Source organism: Bidens hawaiensis, unplaced genomic scaffold (genome assembly GCF_021521415.1).
Source record: "Bidens hawaiensis isolate Kalapana, Puna unplaced genomic scaffold, B.hawaiensis_p1.1 tig00010465_1, whole genome shotgun sequence".
In the NCBI taxonomy this organism is placed as follows: Eukaryota; Viridiplantae; Streptophyta; class Magnoliopsida; order Asterales; family Asteraceae; genus Bidens; species Bidens hawaiensis.
This window is the reverse complement of record NW_027491798.1, coordinates 702,969-713,083: the sequence shown is the minus strand read 5'-3', so window position 1 is coordinate 713,083 and position 10,115 is coordinate 702,969. Positions and strand designations below refer to the sequence as shown.

Below are 10,115 nucleotides of genomic sequence, written 5' to 3'. Positions count from 1 at the left end.
CGGGACCCATCGCGTACCGCGATGGTCCCTTAATCATGCCATCGCGTACCGCGATGTAGGCATGATGAGTCACGGGTAGGTTTGTCACGTGGCGGACGCGGTGCCACGTGGCGGTCTTTGTGCCACGTGGTGACACGTGTCACCATGTCATGCCTTTTCGCCACGTGGTGACACGTGGCAGGAGCATGGTGCCACCATGTGACACGTGGCGGGACACGTGTCACGTTGACAGACCATGTCATCGCGTATCGCCATGACGTTGGGTTTTGGTTCGTCGCGTATCGCCGTCTTCCCATTTCTTGGGTTTCGAAAACATACCCATCGCGATACGCGATGGGCTTATTTCTGTGACGTCGTGTATCGCGACCAGACAGAAAACTAGAATTTATATTTTAAGTCATTGTACTATTGAAACTTGGTATTTTTATCCCGTTATTTTCGTGATGTTACATCCCACTTATCTTGAGTTAGGTACATTAATCCACGTGATTTTTGATGAAAATAATTGTATAAGTATTTCATCAAATTTTGATGTTTGCATTAACCCATATATGGATTTTATTGACTTATAGACTAAATGTTCATTAACCTTCAGTTTATAACATTTAGGTTGTTTTATGAGCATGTAGATATGTAAGTCAGTTATTAAGGAAAGTTGTTTTAATGTTCTTCTAACGTAACTCTTTAACTATTATAAGCTACTTGAACAGTGATGATCCTCAAAGAAATGTTTTATAATATAGGTTATAAGATTCTTTGATGATTTATTCCCTTTTGAATCTGATCTTTAATAATCAATTATGCTTCTTAGTGTCTTAATGTTTGTGTTAGGATTTAGTTTAGTTATGAACACCTTTAGGTGATTCAACCAAATCTCAAAACGTTAGCGACTATGGAGTCAATTATGATTGATGATAATGGTTTAATTATAAGGGGTATGATCATTAAACTTTCCAACATCCAATTCAACTTTAGTTAGGGAGGTTACATAAGCATCAAGTTTAGTAGGTTTTAAAACCTAGATGGCCTCCTAAGTTGATTATTGGGTAATTTTAAAAGTCTCAGTTTTATGGATTAGCTCTTAGTTAGGTTGCTATCATTTTCAGGATTGTAAGTGTGTAAGATTTGACGCAGTATGGTGTACAAGAGGTGTAATTGGAGTGAAATTTAATCTCTATTCCCTCCGCCTCTTGTACTTCTAACAAGTCATTATAAAGACTTTTACTGCTCCCACTGACCTTAGAAACCTCTAGGAAATTAGCATACTTATAGTCAGTATTTAAAGACCAATAGATTCTAACAGAGAAACAAGTTAATATAAGTTGTTGCAGTTTCTCTTGTGAGGATTAATTTAGTAAGAAATCTGAATTTGTCCACGTTTAAGCAACAATTAAACTTTTGTAAGAGTAGTAGTAAATTATAAAGAGATAAGTTTCGATGGAATAGTGTTATGATGGAGGAGTGTCTTGTACAAGAGGTGTATTTGAGATAATATCAAGTTTTCACTCCCCCACCTCTTGCAAATCTTGTAAGTTATGATTGAGACACTTAAGGCTCCCACTGATCTTTAATATATCTAGGGAAAATACAAGAGAAGTTTCAATGATGTACATGACGTGGGAATCTGTCATATATATGTTAGACTTGATTTGATTCCATTAACGTCTAGATGTCATAATAAACTTAAATGACATATTTAGAAGAAATCATATTAATTATATATGAACGGATCTTTTTAAGACCGTGGACCATAGAATACTGATTAGATACAAGTAAATAGCATTTTAAATGAAAAAAGAATTATGTCTGAATATTCCGTTTGAATAAGTTCCACGAATGTAAGTGAAATATAACTTCTGGTGGACCCATACTTATTTCTTAAGCCAAGTAATGTTTGGTGCACCTAACACATGATTTAAAATCACTAAGAATGAGATTATATGAAAAATCACCCTCATCAACCATGTCATGATTTCTCATGAAATTTGGTTTTAATAGATGAATATTATAGGTCTCATTTGTCTTTCTTTAAATTTTTATTTGCATTATAACAAAAGTTGTGAAAGTATACATTATCATCTAGTTGTATTTTATAAATGTTTCAATCCAGATATTGATAACAAATAATATAAGAGTTTAAGGTAAGAGTGACTTTATGTTGGCTATGCAAACCTTATAACTGTCATAATGTAAGTTAAGTATTGATACTAAATTCTGAGTAATCTTCAGAATATTTAAGGTATCATAAAGTTTAATTAAAAGACAGTTTATCATGGTTCTAATAACCTTAACATATAAATTTGTCACTAACACTCATGTTAGAATTTTTTGTTGATTTTGGGTAAACATATAGAACTAGACTCAACAAATCATGTGTTAATGGGAATATTAGGATTAGCAGACTTATATATCATTATTATACAACTATCAATTTTAGCCAGTTGTTCTTTTGAATTATGGATAGTCTTGTAATGTATATGCCTAATCTAATGGCATATTTTTGCAATGGGACTTCTCCTTAAGAAACCTAAAGCTGGAAGTAATACTTGTATTTTTTTTATGAACCTTAGAATTATCCTCTTTTAGGTTTTAGTGGTAGTGAGTTGAATAACATCTTATTTCTAGCACCAGACATTTCTTTTCGTGTACATATGTTGCTGATCAACACACTTATTTTCCTTTGGTACCTCTGAGTGTTATAGTTGATTCGTAAGGCACCAAATTGTACTGCTGAAAATTTTAGTATGTAATGTACTAAAAAAATGTATTTATTTCCATGTGTAAGCCCTTAATTTTATGGGTCATGGTATTTTACATTATGATGTATTCGGTAATGCCATTTAACCTTATAGTTAGAATTTTCAAGAAAGACTGCATGCATCTTATGAGTTATTTTGATTAGTCTTAGGAAAAACTAAATCAAGAATAACTCTAGTGATAGCATTTATTTAAATAAATTATTGATTATCATTATTATAAGAGACATTATGATTGACGCGTCCCATTTGTTATGCACTAGTTTTTAATATAATGATTGTTATTAGGATGAGCAGTAGGATAGCCATATCATATCTTAATGAATAATTAAAATTGAGAAGAGCTAAATGTTATTAAAACTCTTTATGAGACAAAATTCAATTGTATTTTAAGATTAGAGTGGATGATTTGGATGAAATCGTTATTTATGGAAGAAAATATAGTGAGTAATATTATGGGATATTAAAATAATATAGATTAAAGTTTATGATCATTAGATTAATGAAGGATCATTAATATGAGGATCACTATATTTTATTGAAGATGTGATATGTCTATTATTAACATCAAACTAATAGACTATAATTAATAGTTCTACTTAAACAAAAAATAAATCACCTTTGGGCATAATTAAAATTTATTTAAGTATATGTGTAAAACAATTGTAACACATCACTTTTGGGCAGAAGTGAGACAATTATATATATATTAAAAAGCATTTTGTGGTATATACTATCCATATACTTTCCAACTCTCCCTGTTACGTGTCCTTCTTGATCTTCACATATCCAACCCCAATCTCTGTCTCTCTAATCCTAAGTGAAGCAGCGGTTCTTCTCATCCGACGATATTTTTTCAGACTCACCAACAGAGACGATTTTGTTCAAGATCGACGACGAAATTATCAATCTTTTTGCTTCCTTTTTGGTTAATTAGGGTTACAGGTGAGTATTTCTCCCCTCCTCTGTTCCGGGTGTTTTTATTACTCTCTTAGGTTATTGCGTATTCTTATTTCTTAGTTAGGGTTACAAATTTCATCAACAAATCAAAACCCTTTTCGAATATCATCGACTAATGATTTATTCATCTAATATAAGTTTCACCTGTTTGTTGCAGATTAGAACAAACGTTACCTGCACATACATGGCTATTTCAAACACAGAGTTGCTTCTCCCGATAAAGCTAGGTAATTTTGTGCCTACACGTCTGAACTGAATATTTGCAATTTTAATTGTGCAACTTTATATAAGGATTGCAGCTTTGTTACAGCATTGGTTCAGAGTAGTGTTGGTGGTGGTGCACACTGAACCCAAGTTGGGTGTTCTTTTTCCTTCTCGGGTAAATCAGGTTTGATGTCTTAATATTGTGATGATTAAGAACTTATTGTTCAATGGAAGGAGGGTTAGTCGTGTGGAATCATCATATTACCCCGCGCACGCACGCACATACAATTTTCTTTAGCTCCGGAGGTATAGATCATACTTTATCCTTTTTAATGCACACTCAATGATGCCCGTTGTGTAATAACTGTAATGATTAATGTCACGGCCAATTTTTTTCAATTGTGAAGTTTGCTTTTCATTGTTGATAATTCGATGTTGTTATTCACAAGGAGGGTTAATTGGCCTGGATTCAGCTACTATTGGTTCGAGTTCTCAAGTTGCACAACATATCTACGTATGGATTAATTCGTTGCACTACTTATTTGTAATGTTATAACTATAAATGTGTAGGGTTATAACTTTATTGATACATTTGTTAGATTTTTGCAGTTACTATATAATGAGCATCAATCAAAACTCCATTGCTACCTTGAGGTAAATAAGCCATTAGCAGAATACCCGCTACTAAAAGCCCGATTGGAGTCATGAAGAGTAGGTTGAAATGTAAAGCGGGTTTAGGTGCGAATAAATAGATGGTTGACAGTGGCAACTAATAGAAGCATGTGCAAGAAGTAAGATTTTGTCAAGTGCACGTGCAACAACATGAAAAGTCGGATCTTTGTACTCCGCTGAAAGAAGCAATATCGCATCATGACAAAATTGTTTTTATAGTATCTTGGAAGGTCAGGGGTAAGCAAGGAACTAATAAATGTAAGTTTTCTTTATCTTAATGTCGTCTATTTCTTTTTCTTTTTTTTTTGTTCTAAAATGAAGAAACTGATAAATGTAACTTTTGCCTATTTTAATATCTTCTAAATTTGTGAAAATTAATGTGTTTTTTTTTCTATGAAGATTTTCCCGCAAATAATAACATAATTAAGATGAAAAGGATTATTGAGGTGGCACAAAAACCTTTCAAGATGTGTACAGTGTACATACAGAAATTTTCACCTCAATATTGGGAATTGAGGAGTTAAGTTTATTGTGGCAAGATAAACTTAATATTTCAAAATTGGCATCCTTTCAAGCAGGATGTTACATGACACAATGCAGGTATCGACTAGGCCTGTTTTTTTATTAACTTCTGCATGCAACAATTAATTAGTTTTTTTAATGTTCTAAAACAGTCTAAAGTGTTTCCATTTTGAATACTATTTTATGGTATATTAGAAGGGTGTTGTATAAGCAACTCTCCTAGGGAAATTAAACAAAACAAAAAAAACTCCAAATTTTGACTTTGAAAGGAAACTTTTACAAAACTGAACCACAATTCACAGATGGGTTAATCGGTGGTGTTCGTTTAAGTATTAAAGACTGACTGACTTTATCAGTAGGTTTGGGGCTGAAAAACAGTAAATAATTTGGGATTAATCAGTATACGGCCAGGGCATTTTAAACACTCACGAGTGTTGGTTCGACAATTTAAATACATTAATATAAGTTGGTGCTAAAAGTTGTTATGGGGTGTGTTTTAGATTTTACTTAGTGACCATATAAAGTGATAAAAATTTTATTTGGTACATGGTTTTAGGCTTCAGTACTTCAGTTTGGTTACATGTCAAACACATTTATGCAATGATAGAAATTTTGGTATGCTTTTTGGTTGAGCCATTACGGAATACATATATTTTGACTATGATTTTTCATTTAATTTTATCAATTTGTGGAAATATGTTTGATTACTTGACTAAAACAAGTCAATTCGATTCATTTTGTATGGTGACATAAGGCAAAAAAAAAACGATGATCTGTTTATCATTGATAACAAAAATGGAACGGGCCGGTTGTGATAGGGGTATAATTTAGTTTAGCAGCAACAATTGTTTTTTACGTACTATGTGACTACAACGTTTTTTTATAATACAGGGTGTGCCATGGTACATAACACATAAACGATGCCATCTTTCGCAATACGCTGAAACATGTTCGACGAGTAATTTGATTCAACACCAGCGACAGAGAACGGTTGTGGTATGAAAAAAATGGTGGCGAAGATGGATGTCATGCTAATACATTCTATGTTTGCGTTTTATATCTCAACATACACAAAACAAGTTGTTGCAGTTCCATAAAGATTTCATGGACAGAGACGATACACAAAGGATTTCATGAGTCATCACATTACAATTACTTCTAGAATTGATTGTCACCAACACTTTGCTTTTTGTTCATGTAGAAACCATGCTCCGCGGCAGCGCGCGGGTGAAAATCCTAGTTATTTTAATTATGCACGGGCTAGTTTTGCTAAATAAAAATGAAACAAATCACCTTTGAGCAGAAGTGAGACATTTGTATCATGTTAGGCAAAACTAACAAAAGCTTTTCAGTTATACTTGAATGATAGGGTAAATGTAACTCATTACCTTTGGGCAGAAGTGTTACATCAAAAGTTCATTCAAGTTAAGCCTTTATGTTTTGTAAAATTCTATAATATTTAAGGTTTACAAAACATTTAATTAGTTAATAGCGGAAAATGTTTGGAGTAAGGATTTTTAAGTTTCCGGTAGGACCTTATTTTTCGGAATTAGTTCTCGAAAATTTTGGGTTCCCTAGAATTGCCAGTTTCTGGCTTTTAGTGGGTTTTTTAGTATTTGGGTGTTTACATGATTTTATGGAGTTTTATGGAAAATGTTGATTCCGGTATTAGTGAGTTTTCGGGTTTATGGGTTATGACCTCAAACCATTTTAGAAACTCATAAACTCTTAGAACACATAAGCTATTTTAAGCCCATAATACTTGATTTTTAAATAGCCCGTGAACCCGTAAACTGGTTTAAGCTCTTAACCCATGATCTTTATTAACTAAATTAATAATGATAAGATTTTGTTCAAATATTTGTAATGATTAACAATTATATTTGTTTCCTATTTTAAGGGGATTCAAATCTTTTAAGAAAATATTAAAACTTCTAAGTTATCCAAGATTTGAAAAAATATTTCCCTAAATAATCATTAACAAATTTTAATCTAGATTTTCAACCAACATATGTATAATTTTCGATAATAATGATGAACACGAAGAACATCATCAAAAATTTTAACAATTAAACATAAAAAAAAACTTGGAATCGAAATCTTTAAACATGAAATTAACAGGTTTCAAAAATATTAGAGTTTACTAAATATGAATTTAGCGATTTTAAACAGTTTCATGTCTTGTTTTCGTAATAGAACATGAAAAAAAAGAAACCTAGAAAATTAGGGTTTATCAAGTTTTAGTCCATGTCTTCTGATTCAATTTCAGATTTACGGAAAACATGAAGAACTGATTAATCAACATTGCTCTGATACCACATGTTGATCAGTTCTTCATGTAAGTAATATAAAACATGATAAATATTAAACCTATGAACCTGTTACAGCATGAAGAGTAGTAACTGCAGCAGGGTATGATGTAGTCGACATGCTTGTCATCTTGATCGAGTTCCCCTTTAAGATGTATGGTTAAGGATGGTTAGGGTTCTTGAGAGGAACCCGGTTTAGAAGAGAGGAGGCACACAAAATTATAATGTGTGTGTGATTGGGTTATGATGTTAATTTATTCTCTCTATATATACACCAAATGGGAAACCCTTTATTAGCTATTAAGAGTAATATAACCCATCAACAATTACCAAGCTAATATATAATAAGGTATAATTAATTATTTTGATCTATTATTATATAAATGATAATGATGGCCATATAAATAAATATATAAAATATATTTATTCTTACAATACAACAATGTATAAAATAATTATTTGATCCACCTCATATATGTATGTGTATATGTATTTTGATGTTCTTATCGAATGTAGAAGAAAGTTTAACAGGAATAGTTCATGGGAATAAACTCTTGAAGCAAAAGGTGGTGCAACTTATCTTAAAAAAACCTAAGGGTCTCCATCACAAGATTTGGACTTTTACATGGTCGGATATGTCATTATCTTTTTATAGAAAAGTAATATATAACTGGTTTTATGAAATAGTGCAATTTTATTTCGTATATCAGTTAACAAACTTCTTATAAGTTATAACTATAGTACTCTTTAGTATAACATTTAGGTTCAAAGCAAACATCATAGTGATGACTAACACTGTTAACAGAGACCACACGTTATTAACTTATTATACTCTTTTTAGTTTTTACTATTAGATTTGGATCCGCTCCTTATTGTATTTAGAATTAATGAAGTTAAAAATATGTAATTGATTTTATAAAGAACGGTTAGAACCATATATAAACTTTTATCTAATCGGTTTTAATTATCTTTCATGCACACATACATACAAGTAACTAAATGTTTCTCTCGAACCTCTACTTAAAACTTGAAGGGGTATGCACCCGCCTTAACATCGAGCGGGGCAGGTCAACCCACAAGACATAGACAAGAGGCTTGAAATCAGGATGTAATGAAGACACAAAGCCAAAACCTATGCACAAGCGCATGAAACATCTGCGCGTGGCGCATATCACATACGCGCAAGCGCATGAAACATCTGTGAGAATAAAGAGAAGACCTTGCGCATCCCCGGGATAGGCGCATAAAGACCGCGCGTAAGCGACACACAACAAATGAGACAATAGTCTAATCCAAATCAGGATAAGGATAACCATGATTGTACTCATCAGGCAACCTTCCAGAAGGTATCTTTTAAGGAATAAAGAATGTGCTGATGTTGACAGCTGCCAATGAAGGGTGGACAACTCAGCAAAGCCCATGTGCCACCACGTGATGGCACATGGGTCAGGTGAAATACCTTGGTCAGAGAATAATCAATGAAAAAGCACCAGGTGTCCTAAGTACACGTGGCGCGAAGCAATAGGAGGACGCCAAAAAGGCCCTAATTGGGTCTGAGCCCAATCATTGGAAACCCTAATACTATAAATACCACACCACCTCCACAGTTGGAGGCAAGAAAATATATTCCAAGTCCTTTACTCACTTTTACATCCCGATTATCTTCTCCTACAATACCTGATTCTCACACCGGATGGTTACCCCAAAGAGGACCCCTCTGTCCCTTTCTGAGGGGTAAGCTCACGGTGTTGTTCGTTTTGTAGGTGGAAGAACTCGCATCTCGGAAAACCATCGGTGATATAGCACACTCGTGCCCGAGGAACGTTGATCGTATACAAGTAAGTCGATACACGTTTCTTCATTGGCGCCATCACCTGTTACAACGGCAACAAAACTACTATTTCATCAATTCTCTCTTCACCATGGTTTCCGGTGTTCGAAACAATGATCAAGTTCTGGAGGATAATGAGCTTGAGGATGTTAATGAGGGACATCAGGTTCTGAGGGCGCCGCGTGACACTGCGCGCACCACCAGTAACCATCCCTTCAACACAACACCTCATAGTCAAACTGAAACTCCTCCAGACGATCTCACGTTCCAAAATCTGACTGGTGCAAAACAAAAAGGACCAATGGGCCCGGAAGTTGAAACCAATGACCCTAAAGAATGGCTCATAAACGAACAACGGCGTTTAATGGACAAATACAATGAGTTGGTAAAACACAAAAAGTTAGCCGATTTAACACAAAGGCTCGCATTTGATAAACAAACCATTCAGGGAACAACAAAAAAGACGCGCGCGCTGGAAGACGGTCATTCTGTTCACACCGAACAAGCTGATATTAGTGATGAGGAAGAGGTGCACAACATGAAGAAGACGCGAGATACTCATGCAGGAGGTTCACAGCTTCGCGCACACATGCACATAGCACCTGGAGCCAAAGCTGATATGGATTTATACACACCATACAACCCACAAGCGAAAGTGCAAGTGGACGTAACCACACCATATAGGCCAGCCATCTTGGTAAAACATTCAAAATTCGCTGAGCGCATTGCGAAGGCTCCCATTCAACACAAAACCAAGATGCCAAGTGGTTTAGGCAAGTACGATGGTACAACAGATCCAGATGATTTCTTACAAGGTTTTTATAACACTGGAAACTTAGAAAGCTGGACGATGCCAACATG

The 10,115-nt window shown here is 34.1% G+C and overlaps 1 long non-coding RNA gene across 4 annotated transcripts; it reads left to right on the top strand.

Moving 5' to 3' along the window:
- Positions 1-3,488: 3,488 nt before the first annotated feature.
- Positions 3,489-6,349, top strand: LOC143535304 (uncharacterized). Of its 4 annotated transcripts, none has more exons than XR_013135690.1 (5): positions 3,489-3,943; positions 4,027-4,434; positions 4,520-4,711; positions 4,992-5,192; positions 6,006-6,349. It is a non-coding gene; the product is annotated as an uncharacterized LOC143535304 (long non-coding RNA). The 4 variants fall into 4 exon arrangements; XR_013135689.1 differs by having other exon boundaries at positions 4,520-4,850; XR_013135691.1 differs by having other exon boundaries at positions 4,530-5,192.
- Positions 6,350-10,115: the final 3,766 nt, after the last annotated feature.